General features: G+C 36.7%; 2 long non-coding RNA genes across 4 annotated transcripts in view; one reads left to right on the forward strand and one right to left on the reverse strand.

Annotated features, from left to right (window-relative positions):
• The window catches only part of LOC139357911 (uncharacterized), a 32,096-nt gene extending 17,734 nt beyond the window's left edge, over nt 1–14,362 (forward strand). For 2 of the 3 annotated variants that reach the window (XR_011611943.1, XR_011611945.1), the window contains 3 exons: nt 3,965–4,113; nt 8,830–8,915; nt 9,909–14,362. This is a non-coding gene — a long non-coding RNA (uncharacterized lncRNA). Of the gene's footprint in view, nt 1–3,964; nt 4,114–8,824; nt 8,916–9,908 lie in introns of all 3 variants that reach the window. The other variant, XR_011611944.1, reaches the window with a different exon arrangement.
• LOC139357912 (uncharacterized) overlaps nt 1–22,397 on the reverse strand; it is a 559,919-nt gene that overhangs the window by 82,338 nt on the left and 455,184 nt on the right. The window contains exon 3 of the long non-coding RNA XR_011611946.1: nt 5,146–5,267. This is a non-coding gene — a long non-coding RNA (uncharacterized lncRNA). The remainder of the gene's footprint in view (nt 1–5,145; nt 5,268–22,397) is intronic.

The following is a 22,397-nucleotide window of genomic DNA, read 5'->3' on the forward strand; positions in this document are numbered from 1 at the left end:
CTTGTCTGTTCCCCTCTTTACTGGACTCACATAGCAACATGTAGTAAAATTATAACTTCCTAACAAAAGAAAAAAGACTTCTGTCTAATTAAAAGGTTATGAAAGTAAATAAGTATTTTTGGTAAGGAAGGTAGTAAAGAAAAGAGATTTTGTATAAAAAGAGATTTTGTTTGGTAAATTCTTGTCCTAAACTGAAATAAACGGTTGTTTAAAAAGAGGAATGTTTAGGACGTCAAAAAGTCCAAACATGTCATAAATGGTCCATGTAAGTCATAAGAAGATACATAAAATGGAATTTGTGAAAGTAATGTAGTACAATTTTAAAGGGTATTAGGAGTACTGAATGCTTTAAGGTCATAAATTGATGCTATGAATTTTAATAACTGTACAAATTGCCTGCTTTAAAGTCATTAAATTCTAGGTATGGACTGGGAACATAAGGAGTCAGCTATGTCCCCTAGCTATCCTGGAAAAAGTCAGGCTTTTATTTTGTTTTGACATCTTCACCTGTCTTAAAATGCAAGGAAACTTCTATGTTCTTGGCCACTTAGTTTGCCAATGCTTCTCTACTAGCTGTATTGGAACTTATACAACAGGCTATGTATTCCTGCATATCTTCATAGCCCTTGGCAATCTCTCTCTTTCAGTACCAATCTATAGGCGTTCCATTATGCCCAGGGTAAGGAGGGTTATCCAGCTAATTCCCCCTTCTCATGGGACTTGGCATTATAACTGGTACAGGACCTGGAATTGCAGGAATTACAGAAGTCTTCTTGACCTATAGCCAACTCTCAAAGAAAATAACCAACAAGATTGACACCATGGCTAAAACTTTAGTAACTGTGCAAGAACAAATGGGCTCTTTAGCAACCATAGCCTTCCAAAATTGTTGAGGAGTAGATACGTTAATGGCAGCACATAGAGGAATTTGTTTAGCCTTAGATGAAGAATGTTGCTCTTAGGTAAATAAATCAGCAGATGTACATGACAACATCAAACAACTCCTAAATGAAGCCTCTCATTTACGGGAACAAGCCTCTTAGTATTGCTTAAATTGGGAAAGAACCTGGAAATGATTCTCCTAGTTTCTTCCCTTTTTAGGCCTACTTGTTACTCTCTTATTCTTGCTCCTTTTTGGTCCATGTCTTCTAAACCTAATAATGTGATTTGTCTCTTCTCATCTTTAGGGCATCAAGCTCCAGATAACCCTCAGTGAGGGATACTGGCCTCTCAATATTTAAGATCCACCCTTCTATAAAGAACCCTTAGAATGTCCATTAGTGGGACACAGCAGAGGCAAAATTCTGCCCCATATCCCTTGAACCTGGCTGAATAGCACTTTCACCAACCCACAGAGCCACACTGCCCTGACAGTTAGCAAGAGTTCAAAACCCATGAAACAACCACCACGGTCCCTTTGTCAGCAGGAAGCAGTTACAGAAGACTGACCTCTGTCTATTTTCCCAAAGAATTGGGTCACAGACTCTTGACAGGGGAAATGTGAGGTAGCTAGGCAGGCATGAGTTGGGCAGGAGAGTGCCCCCCATACTCAGGAATGTCAGGTGCCCATCAGATGATTGTTAAAGTCTCTTTAAAATAATAATTGGTTGCAGCCCACACCAGGAAAAGGCAGTCTCCCAATAGTTAGGAAACATCTGAACCTGGTGATAAGCAGATTGCAGATTTCTGATAAGATTTCAGGAGTTAGGCAAGCAGGCTCAACCATGGATACTAAGAGGACAAATGGTGAAATTTAACTGATATATGACCTCCCTCTAAAAACATTCAACTGGTAAGGGAAAAATGCCTCAAATGAGCATGCACACAATTTCAGTAAACACAGTGAATGTGGCCCCTCCCAGGAGCTGGCAGATTACTGTGCTTGTAGACAGACTGTCTCAAGGAAACACCAAGGGAGGAGAAATGCAAACCCCCCCAAGCATGCTAATGTGTAAGTACCCCGAGTCCAAGTGTGGATGAGGTACTTGGCGCTCTCAAGTTGCCTGCTTTTGCCTCCTCCAAGTGTACTTTACTTCCTTTCATTCCTGCTCTAAAACTTGCCTTGGTCTCTCCCTCTGCCTTATGCCCCTGAGCCAAATTCTTTGCTTTGAGGAGGCAAGTACAAAGTTTGCTGCAAACCCGTTGGATTTGCCACAGCTAATGGAATGTTTTTTTTCAAGTTTATAAAAAAAAGAGATCAAAATATGTTTTTATTAGAGACAATATAAATTTATCTACTTTAAAGGTTACTTAAAGTTTGTTTTGAAATGAAAGAAAGATTATATTTATGTATAACCAAATGAATTTAGGCTCAGCATGGTGACACACACCAGTAATGCAAGCACTTTGGGAGGTGGAAGTAGGTGGATTACTGGACCAGCCTGGACAACACAGTGAGATGAAAGAGAAAGAAAGAAAGACAGAAAGAGAGAGAGAGAGAGAGAAATAAGGAAGGAAGGAAGGAAGGAAGGAAGGAAGGAAGGAAGGAAGGAAGGAAGGAAGGAAGGAAGGAAAGAAAAAAGAAAAAGAGAGAGGGAGGGAGGGATGGAGTGAGGAAGGAGAGAGAGAAGGAAGGAAGAAAGGAAGGAAGGTAGGGAGGGAGGGAGGATAGAGAAAGAAGGAAGGAAGGGAGGGAGGAAGGGAGGAAGGGAGGGAGGAGAGAGAAGGAAGGAAGAAAGGAAGGAAGGGAGGGAGGGAAAGAAAGAAAGAAGGAAGGAAGGAAGCAAGGAAGGAAGGAAGGGCATAGTTGATCTGATATGTTGGAGGGAGAAAAAAATACAAAGGTTTTGTAAGAGGTTATAAAACGGTGGAAATCTTATGTGGTCAAAGTTCGTTAATATTAGATTCATTTGTTTATAAGATTTTATTAAAATTAGCCTTAGTACTGATAACACACTAATATGAAATTCAGCTTTCTCCTTTGAACAAGAATTTCATGTACTATTAATAAGTGATAGTAAAAGATTTGGGGGGTTTTGTCAGTAAACTGACAAAAGGAATGGAGGGAGAGTTAGATTCTGTTGGGCTCATACTATTTCATTGGATCTTTTGATTTTGGGGGAATAGTGTCCTCTCTAAAAGAGTACAGGATTTTTCTTTTTAAAATATTTGAAATATCACTCTGCCAAAAGGAATTGACCTGTGGTTCTATTTTGATATTAAACATTTTAAATTTTTGATATTTCACATACTTCCCCAAATCAAATTTCAAATTCTAATGTTGTTTATATTTAAATGTGAATTAATATGTGCTCCAAAATTGTATGATATTCCTAAATTCTTGTATGTTTTGGTATATATTATCAGCCATAATTATGATTGTCATGTTAAATTGTTGTATGCCACATAAATAACCGAATTTTCTTATCAATTGTATCTTTAGCCATGGCTATCTTAAGTCGTTTGTCAAAAAGTGGTTTGCAATTGGCTACAGTCCAAATTTTGCCTTTTTAAGATAGAAAATTATTTTAAAAGACATTGACCAGTCCTCTTGAATACAGAAGATCATACAATTGGACTGTTTAAAAAGTTTCAAAATTTAATTAAATAGCTGATGCATTCGTAAGAATTGGTAACCCAACATCAAACAGAACAATAATTAATTACATGGAATTGAACTAGTAGTGGACTAAAATAATTTTTATGACTTTTTTTTAAGAGTGCTAATTCTTTTTATATGATGTTTTCCAGAGTCAAGAAAACCTTTCTTCTTTTGATCTATAGCTCACAGAAATTGGGTAAAGCACATATTTGTGAGGAAAATTAAAATGTTTGCTTTTCTCTTAAACTGACTTCTCCAGAATTTGGGGACTGTTTCTGAGTATTCTTGATTTATGGAAATATAGTCATTTGTATAAATTCAATAAGAATATGTTTTTTTTTTGTTTTTTGTTTTTTTTTTTTTTTGCAACAGTACACAATTGAAGACATTGGTTTTTGTTTGTTTGTTTGTTTTATTTACCAGGGCTTTGACTGGAATGGTGTATTTTAAGATCTGACTACACTCCTTTGAGGAATTACGGTTGACCTCATGGAGCTGATAAAAAAAGCCTTTTGGAAAGACTGGCCTGGTACCTTGTCTACATAGTTCTCTTAAAGATTCCTGATCTTGTGGTAAGTAAAGAATGTCACTTCCTGACAGACCCAGGAACCTCAAGATATTTTGGGATGGCAAAATAAGATCATTTCACCCAATTTGTATAGGCACAGTCTCATTGTGAATCACCGTCTTTGCTTCTTGACCTAGAAAGGCTTTTACAAGTCTAGTAAGTTATACCTTATGAAAAACGTTCCAGAAAAGCCAATTTTAAAATGCCATATGGCCGTTCACTATCTCTGTTGCACTTTGTGCAAATAATCATGCCAAGTATAACACCAAAACTTGCTTTGCAAGTAAATTGGTCTTACTAAGATTTCTATTTGGTAAAAATTGGGAACTAAAGGGGGAACTATTTTGTTTCAGAGGAAAACTATAAGATACCTGTTATTAGATTCCAGCCCTAACCATTGTTTTGGAGTTTTTATTAGTTTCCTAGTTAGAATCTGAACTCTGGAGTGTAGAATCTGAACTCTGGAGTGATGTGTGATTTTGTCCTAAATACATTATTCTTCTGCAATGCTTTCTATGAAAAATTTTAAGAAACGGAGAAAATATAAAAGAAAAGAAAATTGTAGGACTCTTTAAATGTATTATAACAAGGGAGAAGTTAAGCCTTGGAGACTGCTTTACATAGCATGTTTGCAATTGTGCTTCTCAGATTATAGGTTAACTCTCTTCCTCGGTTCTTGTTCTGTAAATGACTAGGACAGACCAGAGACCAGACCTCCCCTTCATTTTAATCACTGATCTTTGTTATAGATTAACTGCCTCCTTCATTATCCTCTACATAACTCAGACCAAATGGCACCCAAGACCCTGTGTAGGTTATATCTTCAGTGTGGAATGTTAAATATACCCTTCCAAAAGAAAAAAACATTTTTACTGGGTGCAGGGCTCATACCTGTAATCACAGTATTTCAGTATTTTAGGAGGCTGAGGCAGGAGGATTGCTTGAGGACAGGAGTTTGAGACCAGCCTAGGGCAGCATAGGGACATGCTGTTTCTACAGATTTTTTAAAAAGTTTGCCAGGCGTGGTGGCACATACCTGTAGTCCCAGCTACTCTGGAAGCTGAAGTAGGAGAATCACTTGAGCCTGGGAATTCAAGGCTGCTGTGAGCCGGGATTACACCACTACACTCCAGCCTGGGTAACAGAGCAAGAACCTGTCTGAAAAAAAAAAAAAAAAAAGGTTGAAAAGACCAACTAAATTAATCAAATCATTGTAACTAGACATTAAGCATTAAATAGAAAGATACTGAACATCTTTTAAACTTCCCTAAATTTCATCTTTATAATTCAACCCAAACTTCTATAGCTCAGAACACTGACTTCCATTCTTCGGAATCTTAGCTTCCCGGGCAGTCTGCCCTTACATTTTGTGCTTGAATAAACTCTCTTTAAACTAGATACTGACCTTTTAGATTATTTTCAGTTGACAAGACAAAGAAATTAAAATGAACTTTTCAATTGCACTTTAAAGTTTATCAAGATTCTAAGACTATATATTCATTTAATCCTCACAATAAGCCTGTAGGTGTAGTTACCAACCTTGTTTTAAAACAAGTTGAGAAACTGAATCTTCAAGAATTTAATTAATTTTTCTAAGCTAATACCGTTAGCAAATAATGAAAGCAGGATTGATTTGGGGTCTCTTAATGCCTAAACCAGCCCTCTTTTCATTATAACAGCATTTTCCAATGTGTGTTCTCTGGAACTGTATTATGAGCAGAGTGAAAAAGAGACCCTGTGCTAAATTAAGTTCTATCAATGTTGAAATAAATAACATTTTCTATATTTTCTAACCAGATGACTCCTCATAATTTATAATATGCTGTCAAATAATTTGAATCTTTTTTTAATTTTTTCTTTAATTTTATTTTTACTTATTTTTATTTTTTGGGATGGAGATTCACTCTTGTTGCCCAGGCTGGACTGTAATGGCGTAATCTCAGCTCACCTCAACCTCCACCTCCTGGGTTCAAGCGATTCTCCTGCCTTAGCCTCCTGAGTAGCTGGGATTACAGGTGTCTGCCACCACACTCAGCTAATTTTGTATTTTTAGTAGACACGGAGTTTTTCCATGTTGGTCAGGCTGATCTCAAACTCCAGACCTCAGGTGAGCCACCCGCCTCCGCCTCCAAAAGTGCTGGGTCTACAGACCTGAGCCACCGTGCCTGGCAAATCAATTTTATGTAAGTTTGGGCTTGTTTTATGGCAGAATGAACCCTGAAACTAAAGTTCCTTAGAAATTTCTCTGGGAAATGCTGGACTTTGTGATTCTACACTCCAGAGTTCAGATTCTAACTATCAGTGAAAGAATATCACTGCGTCTGCTTGGAATATGGACTAAGAAAAATACCCCTACTTGGGAGAGTCATTGAGAGCCTATGGTGGATAAATAAAAATGATGCTTTTAATTAATATCAACTATTAGAGAAAACTGGTAATCAACAGGTTAAACATCTGCCTGCCCCTTTGCCTTGTGTAGATGCAAATGAAATATGCAAAATATTTTCTAAAATAGTGTGTGATACTAAAATAACCTAAACTTCAGATGCCATTTGAGAGCCCAAACTGCTGGGGTGGTTTGGGGTAAGCATAGACAGATTTTCAACATTGAACATTTAGAGCAATTTCTTCTCCAAGTTAGTTTTATTATACCTGATATAAGATTTTTTAAAATGAGGCTGGGCGCAGTGGCTCAAGCCTGTAATCCCAGCACTTTGGGAGGCCGAGGTGGGTGGTTCACGAGGTCAGGAGATCGAGACCATCCTGGCTAACACGGTGAAACCCCGTCTCTACTAAAAATATAAAAAAAAAAAAATTAGCCAGGCGTGGTGCTGGGTGCCTGTAGTCCCAGTTACTCGGGAGGCTGAGGCAGGAGAATGGAGTGAACCCGGAAGGCAGAGCTTGCCCTGAGCAGAGATCGCACCACTGCACTCCAGCCTGGGTGACAGAGTGAGACTCCGTCTCAAAAAAAAAAAAAAAAGATTTTAAAAAATGAAATTGCTCTCTTATTTCAGACTATACTCATATTCTTGAGCTTCTAAAAGTTCTCTTTATTTGAAATGAAAACAATTAAAAAAAAAAAAAAAAGAAAGAAAACAATTACTGCAGTGTATTATGGTGAATTACATCTAAAAATCCAAACCATTTCTGCAGCAAATTCTATTTAACTGTCCTAATATCCTCTTTTAATATTGGTTTCACTAGAGAGATAAAAAATTAAATGTTTGCCAGAGTGATGCATTAATAACTCAAAACCCTTAATTATAGCAGTGCCCAATTTAATTAAATCCTACATTACAAACTGTCGGCCTTCATATCATGGACCCCAAGTTGAATGGTTTATAGCTGAGCTATTAAAAAAGTTATTTCATATTTCAGAATATGATACAAGTTCTTCACTTAAGAGAGAATAATCTTTGTTTTCAACTGGAAAAAAAATACTCTATACAAACCCAACATTGACAATGTAGGCATAGCTTTTATTTCATTAAAAATATTCTTGCACACTTCTTTGATAATTTCTGTTACCCTAAATTAGTAACTTTTGAAAATGAAACAAAAGATGCCAGAAAGGAAGATAAAGAAGGTGTCTCATGTAAATTTTCTCTACATAAATATAAAGAACTTAATTTAAATTTTAAGAACTAAATGAATAGCAATCTGTGTATTCAAATACTACTTGTTTTTAAAGTGATATTGATTCTCTGAAAAAGCTCTTAAACTGTACTCTTTTTTCTCCCTTATCACATGATTATTATGGGTCTCAGGATTAGAATAATGGATTACAAACTTGAGCATGAATGAGAATCACCTGGAGGGCTTGTTAAAAACAGATTTCTGGGCCCCTTTCACATAATTTCTGATGCAGTAGCCTGCGAATAGCTCAGGAATTTTATTTCCTACAAGTTTCTAGGTAATACTGATTCTCCTGGTCCTTTTATACTCATGGTGGGCTCCTCTGACAACTGATAGTTTAGGCTAAGGAGAAGACTCAGAGTTTGCTCAGCTATATATGATAGTCAGTGTGGCGGCTGATCATTTCAGAAAGACAGCCATGGATTTAGGGTGGGGATTTGAGTCAGAAGGCTTTCGGCCATGTGGGCAATAAACCAATTGTGCCTACATAATGAAGTCTCCATAAGACTGGATCCTAAACCTCAAGTGAACTTCTGGGTTGGTAATACCCCAGGCATATTTTCACACATGAATATCAGCAGGTAATACATCCTGAGGACAACGCAAATTTCAAATTTAGAACTCTCCGGCAGTCAGCCCTATGAGTCTCTCTCTTTAGTGGATTCTAGTTTGTAACCTTTCCCCTTAATAAGTACATCCATGAGTATAAATACCCATAAGTATAGTAGCTCTCAATGCATTCCATGGGTCTTTTTAGTGAATTATTAAACATGAGTGTGGTTTTAAAAGTTGTCTTGTAGGACTCTCTTTTTTTAACTTTGGACTCTTCCCTGTAACCTAATTTCTTGCAGCTGGAGTCAGAAGTTTTGGGCAGATTTGACATTCTGGAGAATTGTGCCTTAAACCTCAAAGTCCAGTTTACTCTAGGTTTGGGGGTGGAAAAATGAAAGAGGGGAAGTGAATAAAAGAAAGAAAGACGGTGAGGAGAGTGAGAGAGAGAGAAAAAAAGTGGCCATGGGATGCCATGAATGAGGGTGAAACCACTTTATTTGTGCCTCAGAGGATACTTTTACCCTCAGTACAGGTGTCCCTCAATATCTGTGGGTGATGGGCTCCAGGACCCCTGAAGACATCAAAATTTACTTATGCTCAAGTCCGTGATATAACAAGGTGTAGTATTTTCATGTGACCTACACATATCTTCCCGTCTATTTTGTCATCTTTACTTATTACACCTAATAGCAATTAAATACTGTGTGAATAGTTGTTATATTATGTTGTTTAGAAAATAATGACAAGAAGAAAAAGTCTGTACATGTTCAGGAGAGACATACTCATCTATTTTCTTTTTAAAAATATTTTCAATCTGCGGTTAGTGGAATCTAGGGACGTAGAGCCCATGAGTATGTAGGAACCACTGTATTAGCTTTTCGCCATATACCACTAATCTCCGTATCACTGTAGCTAGTTACACCTCCTAGGAGACAAAAGAAAACCTGAGTGAAGGCTTTTGGTGTTGCCATCTTCAGTATGCTAATATAATCTATCTCCTAGATTTCTATGTATCTCAAAATCTACAATGCTACATCTTATAAATTCCTGTGCTTTAGACATCCTATGGTTTCTGGAATATTTAAAGTATTGAAGGATCAAGAAACATTATATCAAAAAGTTAGATAGTATCCATTTTATGTATTAAAGGGGAAAGAAAATCATTTGTTTTTCTTTTATATGCTTGTCATAAGAGCCCGCACTACCTCCAAACAAGATATAAAAATGCCAACAGAATACTTCTCCTTTGAGATAGAGAGAGCTTCTATAAAGGGAGAAAAAGTCAGCTGAGTACTCTTCAGTTCTTTAGGGGTTGTGTCAGGGGGTGTCAGGGGTGGAGAAGGTCCACTTGACTGAGGAATTTAGAGAGGAAAAATAGTGTTAATTTAAATTTCTTCTTTCTCCTCAGTAAAGTTTACTCTAATACTGTTGAGTATCTCTAGAGCAATATTAAGAATCTCTCAAATGAATTCACTGAGATGTGACAAATAATTGTCATTGATGGCAACTCTGTGGCACTTTAGAGTACAACTATGTGATGTGTTATATTTTTCTGAATATTTTATATGTTCATTACTTACTTTAAATTGTGTTTATTCCCTTCAACTACAGATTTTTCAATGGAGTTGTAAATTTTATGTACAAGTTCAAGAAAGAACTGGACACTTTCTATATGCAGAGCTCTGTGCCAGACTTTGTTCTGGATAAAAAACGAAGGAAAAATGACAAAAAGTGTCTACTCAGAAGGCGCTAGAAAAGAACAACTGTGGCTGCAATGGTTTCTATTTAGCATGGTAACGAAGTAATTACAATTCTTTCATTATATTTGAATCCTCTAAGCTCTTTGCATATACTTGGTCCTCAAAAATATTAATTTAATGCTTAAACTTTTTATAGCTTTAAAGTTAAAAAAAAAATGCATATATTGGCGGGGCACAGTGGCTCGCGCCTGTAATCCCAGCACTTTGGGAGACCAAGACCATCCTGGCTAACACAGTGAAACACCATCTCTACTAAAAATAAAAAAAATTAGCCAGCCATGGTGGTGGGCACCTGTAGTCCCAGCTACTTGGGAGGCTGAGGCAGGACAATGGCCTGAACCCAGGAGGCGGAGCTTGCAGTGAGCCAAGATGGTGCCCCTGCACTCCAGCCTGGGCGACAGAGCGAGACTCTGTCTCAAAAAAAAAGAAAAAAGCATATATTTATGAGCATCCCATTTAGGTGGACTAATTCTAAGGGGAACATAAAGGAGAGAGCTCTGTTCCAAAAAATAACTGAAAAAATTACTTCTGCAATTATTTAATTTTGTAAAATAAAAATACAAAAAATGCATGCATCTTCATCTCAAGGAAAGATGGATATCGATACAGAATTTTTACAGATGCACACAATGAAGAATAAATATTATTTATTACCCACATTTTCTGAAACTGTGTTTGATAGTAGTACTCTGACTCCCCTTCCTCAAAATTTATTCTGCTGCTTTTGTATTTTATATGTATTTAATCATTTCAATTAAATTGGTGATCCCTGGGATTTTAAAATTAGATATGATTTTATACAAAGATCTTTCAAAGCTCTTAGTAGAAGTATGGAGTAGTGAGAAAATGTGGTTTGAAGTGGGTTTATTTTTCTGTTTCTTTATAATGATACATTTTAATAACTTTTTAATGTTTTAATGTCAAAAATATATGTCTGCACCATCTTCTAAAATAATCATCTATATACCTAGAAAAATGAGTATAAGATCTACATGAGGAAAACTACAAAACTTTTAAGAAAAATATCAAAAAAACTAAGTGGAGATATTCTATATTTGCATGTAGAAAGACTCAATACTGTCAAGATGTTAGTTCTTTTCAATTTGATCTAGAGAATTAATGCAATCCCAGTAAAAATACCAGTGAATTACTTTGTGGATATCAATAAACTGATTCTAAAGTTTGTATGGAGAGGCAGAAGATCAGAATGGCCAACACAATACTTAAGGAGAAAAACAAAGTTGGAAGACTGATACTACCAACTTGAAGACTTACTATACAGCTACAGAAATCAAGCCAATGTGTTCTTGGTAAAAGAATGATCACGTAGATTAAATGAACTAGAATAAAAATCTTCAAAATAGACCGACATAGAGTCAACTGATCTTTGACAGAGGAGACTGTGCAATACAATGAAGAAAAGATGGTCTTTTTCAACAAACGATGTTGGAACAACAGTCATTCTACATGTAACAAAAATTAATCTAAATACAGATTTTACACTCTTCACAAAATTAACAACAACAAAAAAACTGGATCACAGACCTAAACGTAAAACACAAACCTATAAAACTCCTGGACCATAATGTAGGAGAAAATCTTGGGTTTGGTGATGGTTTTTTTTTTTTTTTTTTTTTTTTTTTTTTTTTTTTTTTTTGCGGTGAGGGGGGATGGAGTCTCGTTCTGTCACCCAGGCTGGAGTGCAGTGGCATGATCTCAGCTCACTGCAACCTCTGCCTCCTGGGTTCAAGTGATTCTTCTGCCTCAGCCTCCCAAGTAGCTGGGATTACAGGCTCACACCACCACACCTGGCTAATTTTTGTATTTTTAGTAGAGAGGGGGTTTCACCATGTTCATCAGGCTGGTCTCAAACTCCTGACCTCGTGATCCTCCCGCCTCACCCTCCCAAAGTGCTAGGATTACAGGCGTGAGCCACCATGCCTGGCCAGCTTTTTAGATATATCACTAAAGGCTCAATCTGTGGGAAAAAAAATTAATAAATTGGACAAAATTAAAATATAAAACTTCTGCTCTCTGAAAGACACTGTCAAAAGGACAAGAAGACGAGCCACAGCCTGGGAGAAAACAATATTTGTGAAAAATGTATCTGATAAAGAATTATTTAAAATACCCAAAGATCACTTAAAAGTCAGCAATAAAAAAAAAAATGAACAACTCAGTTACAAAATGAAGCAAGGAATTAACAAACACCTCATCAAAGAAGATATTTTGATGGCTAATAAGCATATGAAAAGGTGTTCTACATCATATGACATTAGAGAAACAAAAATTAAAATAACAATAATATATATTACTACACATCTATTAGAATGGCCAAAATCCAGAACACTGAGAACACCAAATGCTGGTAAGGATGGGCAGCAACAGGAACTCTCATTCAGTGCTGGTGGAAGTGCAAAATGGTCCAACCACTTTGGGAGAAATTTGGTTGTTTCTTACAAACTAAATACACTGGTACCTTACAACCCCAAAATTGTGCCCTTTGATATTTACCAAAAGAAGTAAAAAATGTATGTCCATGTAAAAATCTGCACTCTGATTATTAGAGTATCTTTACTTGTAATTGTCAAAACTAAGGAACAATCAAGATTTCCTTCATCAGGGAAATAGGTAAATTGTGTTACATCCAGACAACGGCATATTAATTAGTGCCAAAAAGATATGAGCTATTATGCCATTAAAATGTTCTTCAATGCATATTACTAAGTGAAAACCAGCCAGAACAGGCTGCATATCATTTAATTCCCAATATAACGAAGATATTCTGGAAAAACAAAACTATGAAGACAGTAAAAAGATCAACGATTGATAGGAATTGGAAAGGAGGAAGGAATAAATATGTGTAGCATACAGGATTTTTAGGGTAATGACCACTACTCTGTATGATACTACAATGATGGATTCATGTCATTGGAATGTATAACACAAAGAGTAAACTCTAATGTAAAATATAGACTGGTTGATAACGATATATCATTGTAGGCTTCATCAAGTATAATGAAGGTAAAATGGTGGTGAGGCATATTGATATTGGGGGAGAATATGCTTGTGGGAGGCTGGGGTATATGGGAAATCTCTGTACCTTCTAATCAGTTTTGTGGTGAATCTAAACTCCTATGACAAATAGTCTGCATGTATGCATGTATTTTTGTATCTGTCTATCTATCCATCCATTATGATGTCAATAGTTATGGTATTCTATTGTATGACTGGAGCCTAATAGACTTGATCCTAACCTATATTGTATTACTGACTTGAGCTGTTTCAAAACTTTCAAGATAAAATTTAGTAACGGGAAAGAAAGCTTGTTATAGTATAATGGTAACTAATAAAAGTAAAAGAAATGATGAAGTTAGAAACCCAATATTGAGTGCTAAAACTAGTCTCAGTGTCTGTGTAAAAAGTACTGTTACGTTACAAAGGGGAAAAATACAGTGAAGAAAATTGGAGAATACCATATTAATTATATCATCAAAACTAATATCACTATTATGGAAGCAAATTCCATGTTCCCGCTAATACAATGCACTGAAATGGACACATTGTTTCAGTTGTGTACCTGCCAAGAGTATATACATCGAATTGCTAATGAGTAAACATCCAACAGAATTAAACAGAGAGACATTCAACAAAATAACTGGCCAACGATGTAAGGTACAGAAACAAATGTAAAGGCTCAGGATTTTCTCTGAATTAAAGTTGACTAAAAACACATGTTAAGTAAATGCAATGTGAATCCTGTATGGGAAAAAGTCATCAGTCTTTAATGGCATTATTAGGCATTTGAAACAATTTGAGTATGAATATGAGGCAATCGTGTTGCATTTATATTTCTTCAGTTTTGGCAAAGAAACTAAACATAATTTTCTTCTTCTTGTGATATTAGAATTAAATTATTAAGAGGCAAGGAACAGAATTTCTATTTTCTTGTTTTCAAAAGAAAAAATATATATCATACACATACACAAAAGTATACATACATATGCAAACATATTTTAGATACTGAGAAAATATCTAAAAGAAGATAAATAAGAAAGAGAATGAGAGGAGAGGGAGAAGAAGAAAAACAGAGAAAATAGGAGCAAAATATGAACAAATCGAATAGGGGCATACACGGAAAATCCTGGTGAAAGTTATTATATTAATCCTTGTAAATGTTATAAATTTGAAATTACATAAATTTACACACAAAAAAGAAAATACCTGCACAGTTATGACAAACATAAAACAATTTTATTATTTTATTCACAGGAAAAATTCCTACAAGAATCTTTTCTTATTTAGTAACGCATATAAATAAACTTTTGAATATAGAATTTCATTTTACTTGATTTAAAATTATAAACTAATTATGAAAGTATTTCAGTAGTTGCCATCCAGAACTTTGGTCTATTTCTCAATTTGTACCTACATTTCTCTTTTTATTTCACAATAATGCTTGATAGTGTTTGTGTGTGTCTATGTGGGCGGGGGGCGGGGAGCGTGGGAGGTGGAGTAGTTTATTGAGAGACCTGGTCATTTCTTGTTGATAAATAGGCAAGCAGATCGAAATATAGACGTTTGTTTGTTTGTTTGTTTGTTGAGACAGAGTCTCACTCTGTCACCCAGGCTGGAGTGCAGTGGCGCCATCTAGGCTCACTGCAAGCTCGGCCTCCTGAGTTCATGCCAGTATCCTGCCTCAGCCTCCCTGGTAGCTGGGACTACAGGCGTGTGCCACCACGCTGGGCTAATTTTGTGTGTGTGTGTGTGTGTGTGTGGGTGTGTGGGTGTGTGGGTGTGTGTGTGTGTGTGTATTTTTAGTAGAGACGGGGTTTTACCGTGTTAGCCAGGATGGTCTCGATCTCCTGACCTTGTGATTCGCCCGCCTCGGCCTCCCAAAGTGCTGGGATTACAGACGTGAGCCACCGTGCCTGGCCCGAAATATAGTTTTATCTGTCTTTGTCATCTCTGCCTCTGTCCTTCTCTCTCAATCTTAAATACACAAATAGATATTACTGATGCAATATTAAATAAAATAAACTTTTGCTTGTATATAATTTCAGTTTCTGCAAATATACAGATATATAGAGATTTTAGGATTTTCTAAACTAAAACTGTCTATTCCAGTAAGGAGTAATGAGTGACTCCTGAATTAGAGGTGATTTCCTTTTTTTTTTAAATTTAATTTTTGATTTCTATCTTTTGTACAGACATGGTCTTGCTTTGTTATTCAGGCTGGTCTCAAATTCCTGGCTTCAAGCAATTCTCCTGACTCAGTCTCCCAAAATGCTGGCTGGGATTATAGACATAAGTCACCATGCCCAGCCTAGAGAGGATTTTCTACAAGAATTTCTATAGCATTTAAAGAGACAGGAATTGCAAAAAATCTAAGTAATTTTATTGAACTATACCACAACTTCCTAGTTGGACTGAATGCACCATGAGTTGTTCAGGAGTAGTAATTTGCAGCATAACATGAATGCCCTGACATTAATGCAGTATAACTTTGCCCTTCACTTTATGTATGTGTGTATTGGCTGCCTTTGTGCTCTTTCAACAGCTATTGAAGAGATTATTTACCCTTCACACCGTGTCTTTCTTTATCTTCACTCTATCAAATGGCCTTTTTGCATCCATGAATTGACTCATTAGAGGAGTTGCAAATGTGGTAAATTCTATGAGAAGAGCACATCATTGTCTAGAACCTGAAAAAATATTGCTTTTGGTTTGAAAAGCAGTTTGGATAAAATAAGGCTTTTAACACAATGGTCTTTTAATGTGCTCAAAAATTTTATCTTGCTTAGTAAAATTTAATAATTTTCTCTATACTTATTCATTGTTATGCTATTTTTTCTAAATATTTAATATTTTGCTATTTTAAATATTCATCATTTTTAAATTATATTTTCTACCCAATTATTACTGATGTAAGAAAAAACAATTGTTGGCTGGGCACGGTGGCTCAAGCCTGAATTCCCAGCCCTTTGGGAGGCCAAGGCAGGTGGATTGCCTGAGCTCAGGAGTTTGAGACCAGCCTGGGCAACACAGTGAAACCTCGTCTCTAGTAAAATACAAAAAATTAGCTGGGCATGATGGCATGAACCTGTAATCCCAGTCACTTGAGAGGCTGAGGCAGGAGAATTGCTTGAACCTGCGAGACGGAGGTTGCAGTGAGCTGAGATTGTGCCATTGCACTCCAGCCTGGGCAACAGAGTGAGATGCCATCTCAAAGAAAAAAAAAAAGTAGAAGTAAAAGAAAAAGCTATTGTTTTAGAATTCCATTACATGAAAACTTCTCTTGAGTGTCTTACATTATTTTCATTGTTGACTTAAATAATCTGGGTCTTTGTTTAAAACAGTTATTCATTAGTAGATAAAGAAAGTACGCTTGTATTCTTAATTAGGTTTAAGTTTATATACAAAATGAATGTTGTATTTTTTCAGAAGTCTTTTTTGGCTATCCAGGTAATGGTAATTTCTTATTTTCTTATTGATGTCATTGATTATATAAATTTATTCACTAGTATTGGATAAACTTTATGCTTTTATTATAGTTCATTTATGATAATGCTCTGTTATTTTTCCAGTACTCTATAGAAACAGCTTTTTAAATAATAATGAGAAAACTTTGATATGTGCCAGATATATTCAAGACTTTGGGGTACCTACATAAATCAGGCAACATTGCTATGTCCAATTAAAGACATAACTTGCTGCTTCAAAAGATCTGCTTGGCTAACATATTAAACCCAGGAATTTCTGACTTTAAAGCTTGAACTCTTGTTTTTTTTTTTTTTTTTTTTTTTTTTCTTATCACACTCAACTGCCGTTTTCAATATTGTGATGTCACTTAAGTATCCTCTAGGGAAGCTAAAGGCCTCCAGAATTTACCAGATAAGGTTAAGAGATAATTCTTATGTTATTTTCAATATTACTGAGCTAAGAAAAGAATTTAATTTTTTAAATGTACTCAGTACTTATAACAAACATTGGTATATGGACATAAATGTTGAACAATTACAACACAAATACAGACTCTGTATTTCAAAATATCATATTGTATGCCTTAAATACAGATAATATTTCTGTCAATTAAAAAATGCTATAGCACCTATAAAAAGAAATAATTTTCAAAATATTGAAAACAAATGAATTATGTCAAGAAAGGCTTTCCAATTATTAATATTATTAATATTAATGACAGAAGAATACATGGAATACAATAATTTTTTTAATATTAAAGCTAGATTGATTTTTGTGTGAGTTAGACAGCTACCTCATATTTTACACAAAAATAATTATAGGAAGCTTAAATATTTAAGTTTGAGATAAAAAATTGCAACACATTAAAAATAAACAGATACTAAAAATTAATCACTGTGTCAAAACAAAAATCCACAGATTATGGAAAAATGTCGATATGAGGTAAAAGTTGTTTACTATGTATGCTAATAGACATACTTTCATCAGTTTAAAAATAAATATAAGAAAGAAAACTTTTAGAGACATGATCTCACTCTGTTGCCCAGACATGATCACTGGATGAATGGATGAATTTCAGAGACACAATCCTAGCTCACTGCAGCCTTGAATTCCTGGGCTCAAGAAATCCTCCCATCTCAGCCTCCCAGCATGCTGAGATTACAGGTGTGAGCCACTGCACCTTAATTTTAAATGAATCTTTAAAATTAAGTTTAATAAAATCATGCAAATCTCAGTTTTACATGTACAAATGCCTTTAAAAAGTTATTATTAAAGAAAAATTCTATAAACATATGCAAAGTTTAATTTTATTATTAATCAAAAAACACAATAACAGGAATTTTTTATTGTAAACTGGCAAAAGTAGAAATGATGGCAATGCCCAGTGTTATTAAGACCTTTGGAAAAAAAAAAAAAAGACCTTTGGAAAATGGTTAAATTCATAAACTCTTGAAGGAAGGGTAAATTTGAAGAGAAAAATCTCAAGGGAGAGGGACCAAAATGCAGACAACATCATAAAATTCTTTGAAAAATGACATATACTTGTTTCAGCTCACCTTTTTAAAGAGTACATCCTATGAAAGCAAACAACATATTTTCAGAGTTCTATATTCATGTTATATTCATTATGAATTTTATATAGAAATCAATAAATTGTAAAAACGTTTAAATATCCAATACAATGTGATTAGATAAACAAAATATGGTACACTAATAGAAGGAAAAACTCAAGCAGTATCTCCCAAGAGGAGATGAATAATAAAATTGAAATAGTTAATGAAAAACATACATTTAGTATTTTGTTAGTCTTGAATATGATTGCAGCCTTTTCTTAAACAAACTTTCAACTTAGACTTTTTAATCAAAATGTAATGTGGGTTAATAACAGACATTTTAAAAATCACAGGTAATATGGTTTTGATCTATGTCCCCACCCAAATCTCGTCGAAACATAATTCCCAGCATTGGAGGTGGGGCCTGGTGGGAGGTGATTGGATCATAAGAGTGGTTTCTCATGCTTTAACACCACCACTCCTCACTCCTCTCCTCAGGATAGTGAGTTCTCAAGGTAGCTGGATGTTTAAAAGTGTGTGCACCTCCCCCATCTCTCTTCCTTCTGCTCTGGCCACATCAAACCTGCTTGCTTCCCCTCCAGCTTCTGCCATAATTGTAAGTTTTCTGAGGCTTCTCCAGAACCATATGCTGCCATGTTTCCTGTAGAGCCTGCAGAACCATGAGCCAGTTAAACCTCTTTTTGTTATCAATTAGTCTCAGGTTTTTCTTTATAGCAGTGGAAGAATCGACTAATACAGAAAACTGGTACCAAGGAGTAGACCATGGCAATCAAGGTACCCGAAAATGTGGAAGCAGATTTAAAACTGGGTAATGGGCAGAGTTTGGAACAATTTGGAGGACTCAGAAGAAGACAAGAAGATGAGGGAAAGTTTGGAACTCCCTAGAAACTGGTTACATTGTTGTGACCAAAATGCTGATAGTGATATGAACAGTGAAGTCCAGGCTGAGGAGGTCTCAGATGGAGATGAGGAACTTATTGGGAATGGAAGTAAAGGTCACTTTTCTTATGTCTTGGCAAAGAGTTTGGCTATATTACACCTCTGCTCTAGGGATCTATGGAATTTTGAACTTGAGAGTGATGATTTAGGGTATCTGGCAGAAAAAATTTCTCAGCAGCAAGGCATTCCAAAAGTGGCCTGGTTGCTTCTAACTACCTATACTCATATGTATAAGCAAATAAATGACCTGAAATAGGAACTCAATTTTAAAAGGAAGCAGAGCATGTTTGGGAAATTTGCACCCTGGCCATGCAGTAGAAAAGAAAAACCCATTTTCTGGGGAGGAATTCAAACTGGCTACAGAAATTTGTATAAGTAAAGAGGAGCCAAGTGCTGATATCCAAGACAATGGGGTAAAGGCCTCAAAGGTATTTCAGAGACCTTCTTGGCAGCCCCCTTCCATCACAGGCCCAGAGGCCTAGGGGGACTGAATGATGTATGTGAGGCCCAGGGCTCCACTGCTGTGGAGCCTCAGGATACTGCCTCCGGTATTCTGGTGGCTCCAGTTCCAGATGTGTCTCCTACTCCAGCTTTGGATTAAAGGGGCCCAGAAACAGCTTAGGTTGATGCTCCAGCAGGTGTAAGCCAGAAGCCTTGGTGGTTTTCCCAAAATGTTAAGCCTGCTGGTGTGCGGAGTGCAAGTGTTGAGGCTTGGGAGCCTCAAACTGGATTTCAGAGGATGTATGGAAATGCCTGGATGTGCAGGCAGAAGTCTGGTACAGAAGCAGAGCCCTCAGGAAGAAGCTCTTCTAGGGCAGAGCAGAAGAGAAATGTGGGGTTGGAGCCCCCACACAGAGTCCCCACTGGGGCACTGTCTAGGTGAACTATGGGAAGAGGGCCTCCATCCTCCAGACCCCAGAAAGGTAGATCCACTAACAGCTTGTGCCATAAGCCTGGAAAAGCTGGAGGCACTCAATGCCAAAAATGAAAGAGCCACAGGTGCTATACCAGGGGCGGAGATGCCCAAGGCTCTGGGAGCCCATCTCTTGCATTAGCTTGCCTTCAATGTGAGGCATGGAGTCAAAAGAGATTTTGGAGCTTTAAGATTTAATGACTGCCAAGCTGTGTTTTGGACTTGCATGGGGCCTGTGGCACTTTTTTTTTTTTTTTTTTTTTTGGCCAATCTCTCTCATTTGGAATGGGAACCTTTACACAATGCCTGTAACCCCATTCTATCTTGGAAGTAACTAACTTATTTTTGATTTTACAGGCTCAAAGGCAGAAGGGATTTGTCTTGTCTCAAATGAAACTTTGGACTGGGACATTTGAGTTAAGGCTGGAATGAGTCAAGAGTTTGGGGGACTGTTATGAAGGGATGATTGTGACACAGCCAGGTGGGAGCAGGTCCCTGGCAAAACTCCAGCCAGCCTGCACACTGCAGTGGAGCCTCAGGAAGTTTGCAACATCTACAACAGGGAGGAGCCTGACACCTTCTCTTCCTGGGATTCAAACTTCAAGGCAGGAAGCACTCTAGCAGGCACTCTGGCCTTGAAGAGAGTCCCTGTTTTCCGGTTTCCTTCATTTTTACTCAGTAAAACCCTGTCTTACTCACCATTTAAATTGTCTGTAACCCTGAATTTTCATGGCCATGGAACAAAAAACCCATATTTAGCTGAATTAAGAAAAATTCCTGCAACAATTGTCTTTTAAAACGTGAGAAGGGAATGAGATTTGGAAGGGGCCAAGTGCAGAATCATATGGTTTGAATCTGTGTGCCCACCCTAATCTCATGTTGAAATGTAATTCCCAGTATTAGGAGGTGGGGCCTGGTGAGAAGGGAGGTGATTGAATCATGAGAGCAGTTTCTCATGGTTTAACACCATTCCTATGACAATGCTGTCACAGGCATCGTGAGTTCTCATGGGACCTAGTTGTTTAAAAGTGTGTACACTTTCCCCTCTCTCTTCCTTTTGCTCTTACCATGTAAGACCTGCCTGCTTCTCCTCTACCTTCTGCCATGATCATAATTTTTCTGAGGCCTTCCTAGAACCAGATGCTGCCATGCTTTCTGTACAGCCTGCAGAACCATGAGCCAATTAGACTTCTTTGCTTTATAAATTACCCAGTCAGTCACAGGTATTTCTTTACAGCAGTGTGAGAAGGAATGCAACAAGGGAGGCTAAAGAAAATAATTTAAATCACTCTGAAGTAAATAACCATAAATATTTATATATACATACATATATTTTTTCAAAAATAAAGAAATTAAAATGAGTAAGAGTTCAGCTGTGGCACTTGTTGGAAGACTGTGAAAAGCACAAATTCCAATTATTTGAAAGAAATCTTTAATCCTAAAGTATTGTGATAGCATCACTGTTACCATTGCTTTTTAAATAATAATTTTTTGTGTGTAGAATTTTTGAAGAGCCAGTGAGGTAACAGGGAGTTTCCATTTAAAAAAATTCATAGAATTTTGTTTTCCTAAACTCTAATTAAATTCTTATTAAATAAATTAGGAAAATAATGTAGTTTAAAAATACATTTGATTTCTTATTTTTCACTTGTTGACCTACGAGAAAAAGACTGAAGCACAAAATATAATTTTAAGAGTTTACATGAACCAGAGTGAGGTTAGCTGTGTAGGGCACACTTCCAAGTAGTTTTGGGGAGAGCTCCATCAACCCTTGTTACCAACTGGTTTTTAAAGGCAAAGAAAACAAGGAGTGGACTGATACAAGGTTATCTAATAGGAATTCTCATTGACTACAGAGATATCGATTAGTGATTGGCTATACATTATTGAGTTAATGTTATGAGTTAGGGTGCCCATCACATGGGATTTAAAGGCTTCTTGGCATCAGTTAATCTAGAACTCACATAGCAAGTGCCTTTAAGAGGTAATTGTGGCCGGGCGCGGTGGCTCAAGCCTGTAATCCCAGCACTTTGGGAGGCCGAGACGGGCGGATCACGAGGTTAGGAGATCGAGACCATCCTGGCGAACACGGTGAAACCCCGTCTCTACTAAAAAAAATACAAAAAACTAGCCGGGCATGGTGGCGGCGCCTGTAGTCCCAGCTACTCGGGAGGCTGAGTCAGGAGAATGGCGGGAATCCGGGGGGCGGAGCTTGCAGTGAGCTGAGATCCGGCCACTGCACTCCAGCCCGGGCGACAGAGCCAGACTCCGTCTCAAAAAAAAAAAAAAAAAAAAAAAAAAGAGGTAATTGTTTTGCTCTAATGGGAGAGATGTGACTGCTATTTCATTCAAATTCCTTTCTGGGTCTCATAATTTACAGGAGCTCACATTCCTCAGATAAAAATGTACTTTTTTTCTTCACAGATTAAAC

This window comes from Macaca nemestrina, chromosome 13 (assembly GCF_043159975.1).
Source record: "Macaca nemestrina isolate mMacNem1 chromosome 13, mMacNem.hap1, whole genome shotgun sequence".
Lineage (NCBI taxonomy): Eukaryota > Metazoa > Chordata > Mammalia > Primates > Cercopithecidae > Macaca > Macaca nemestrina.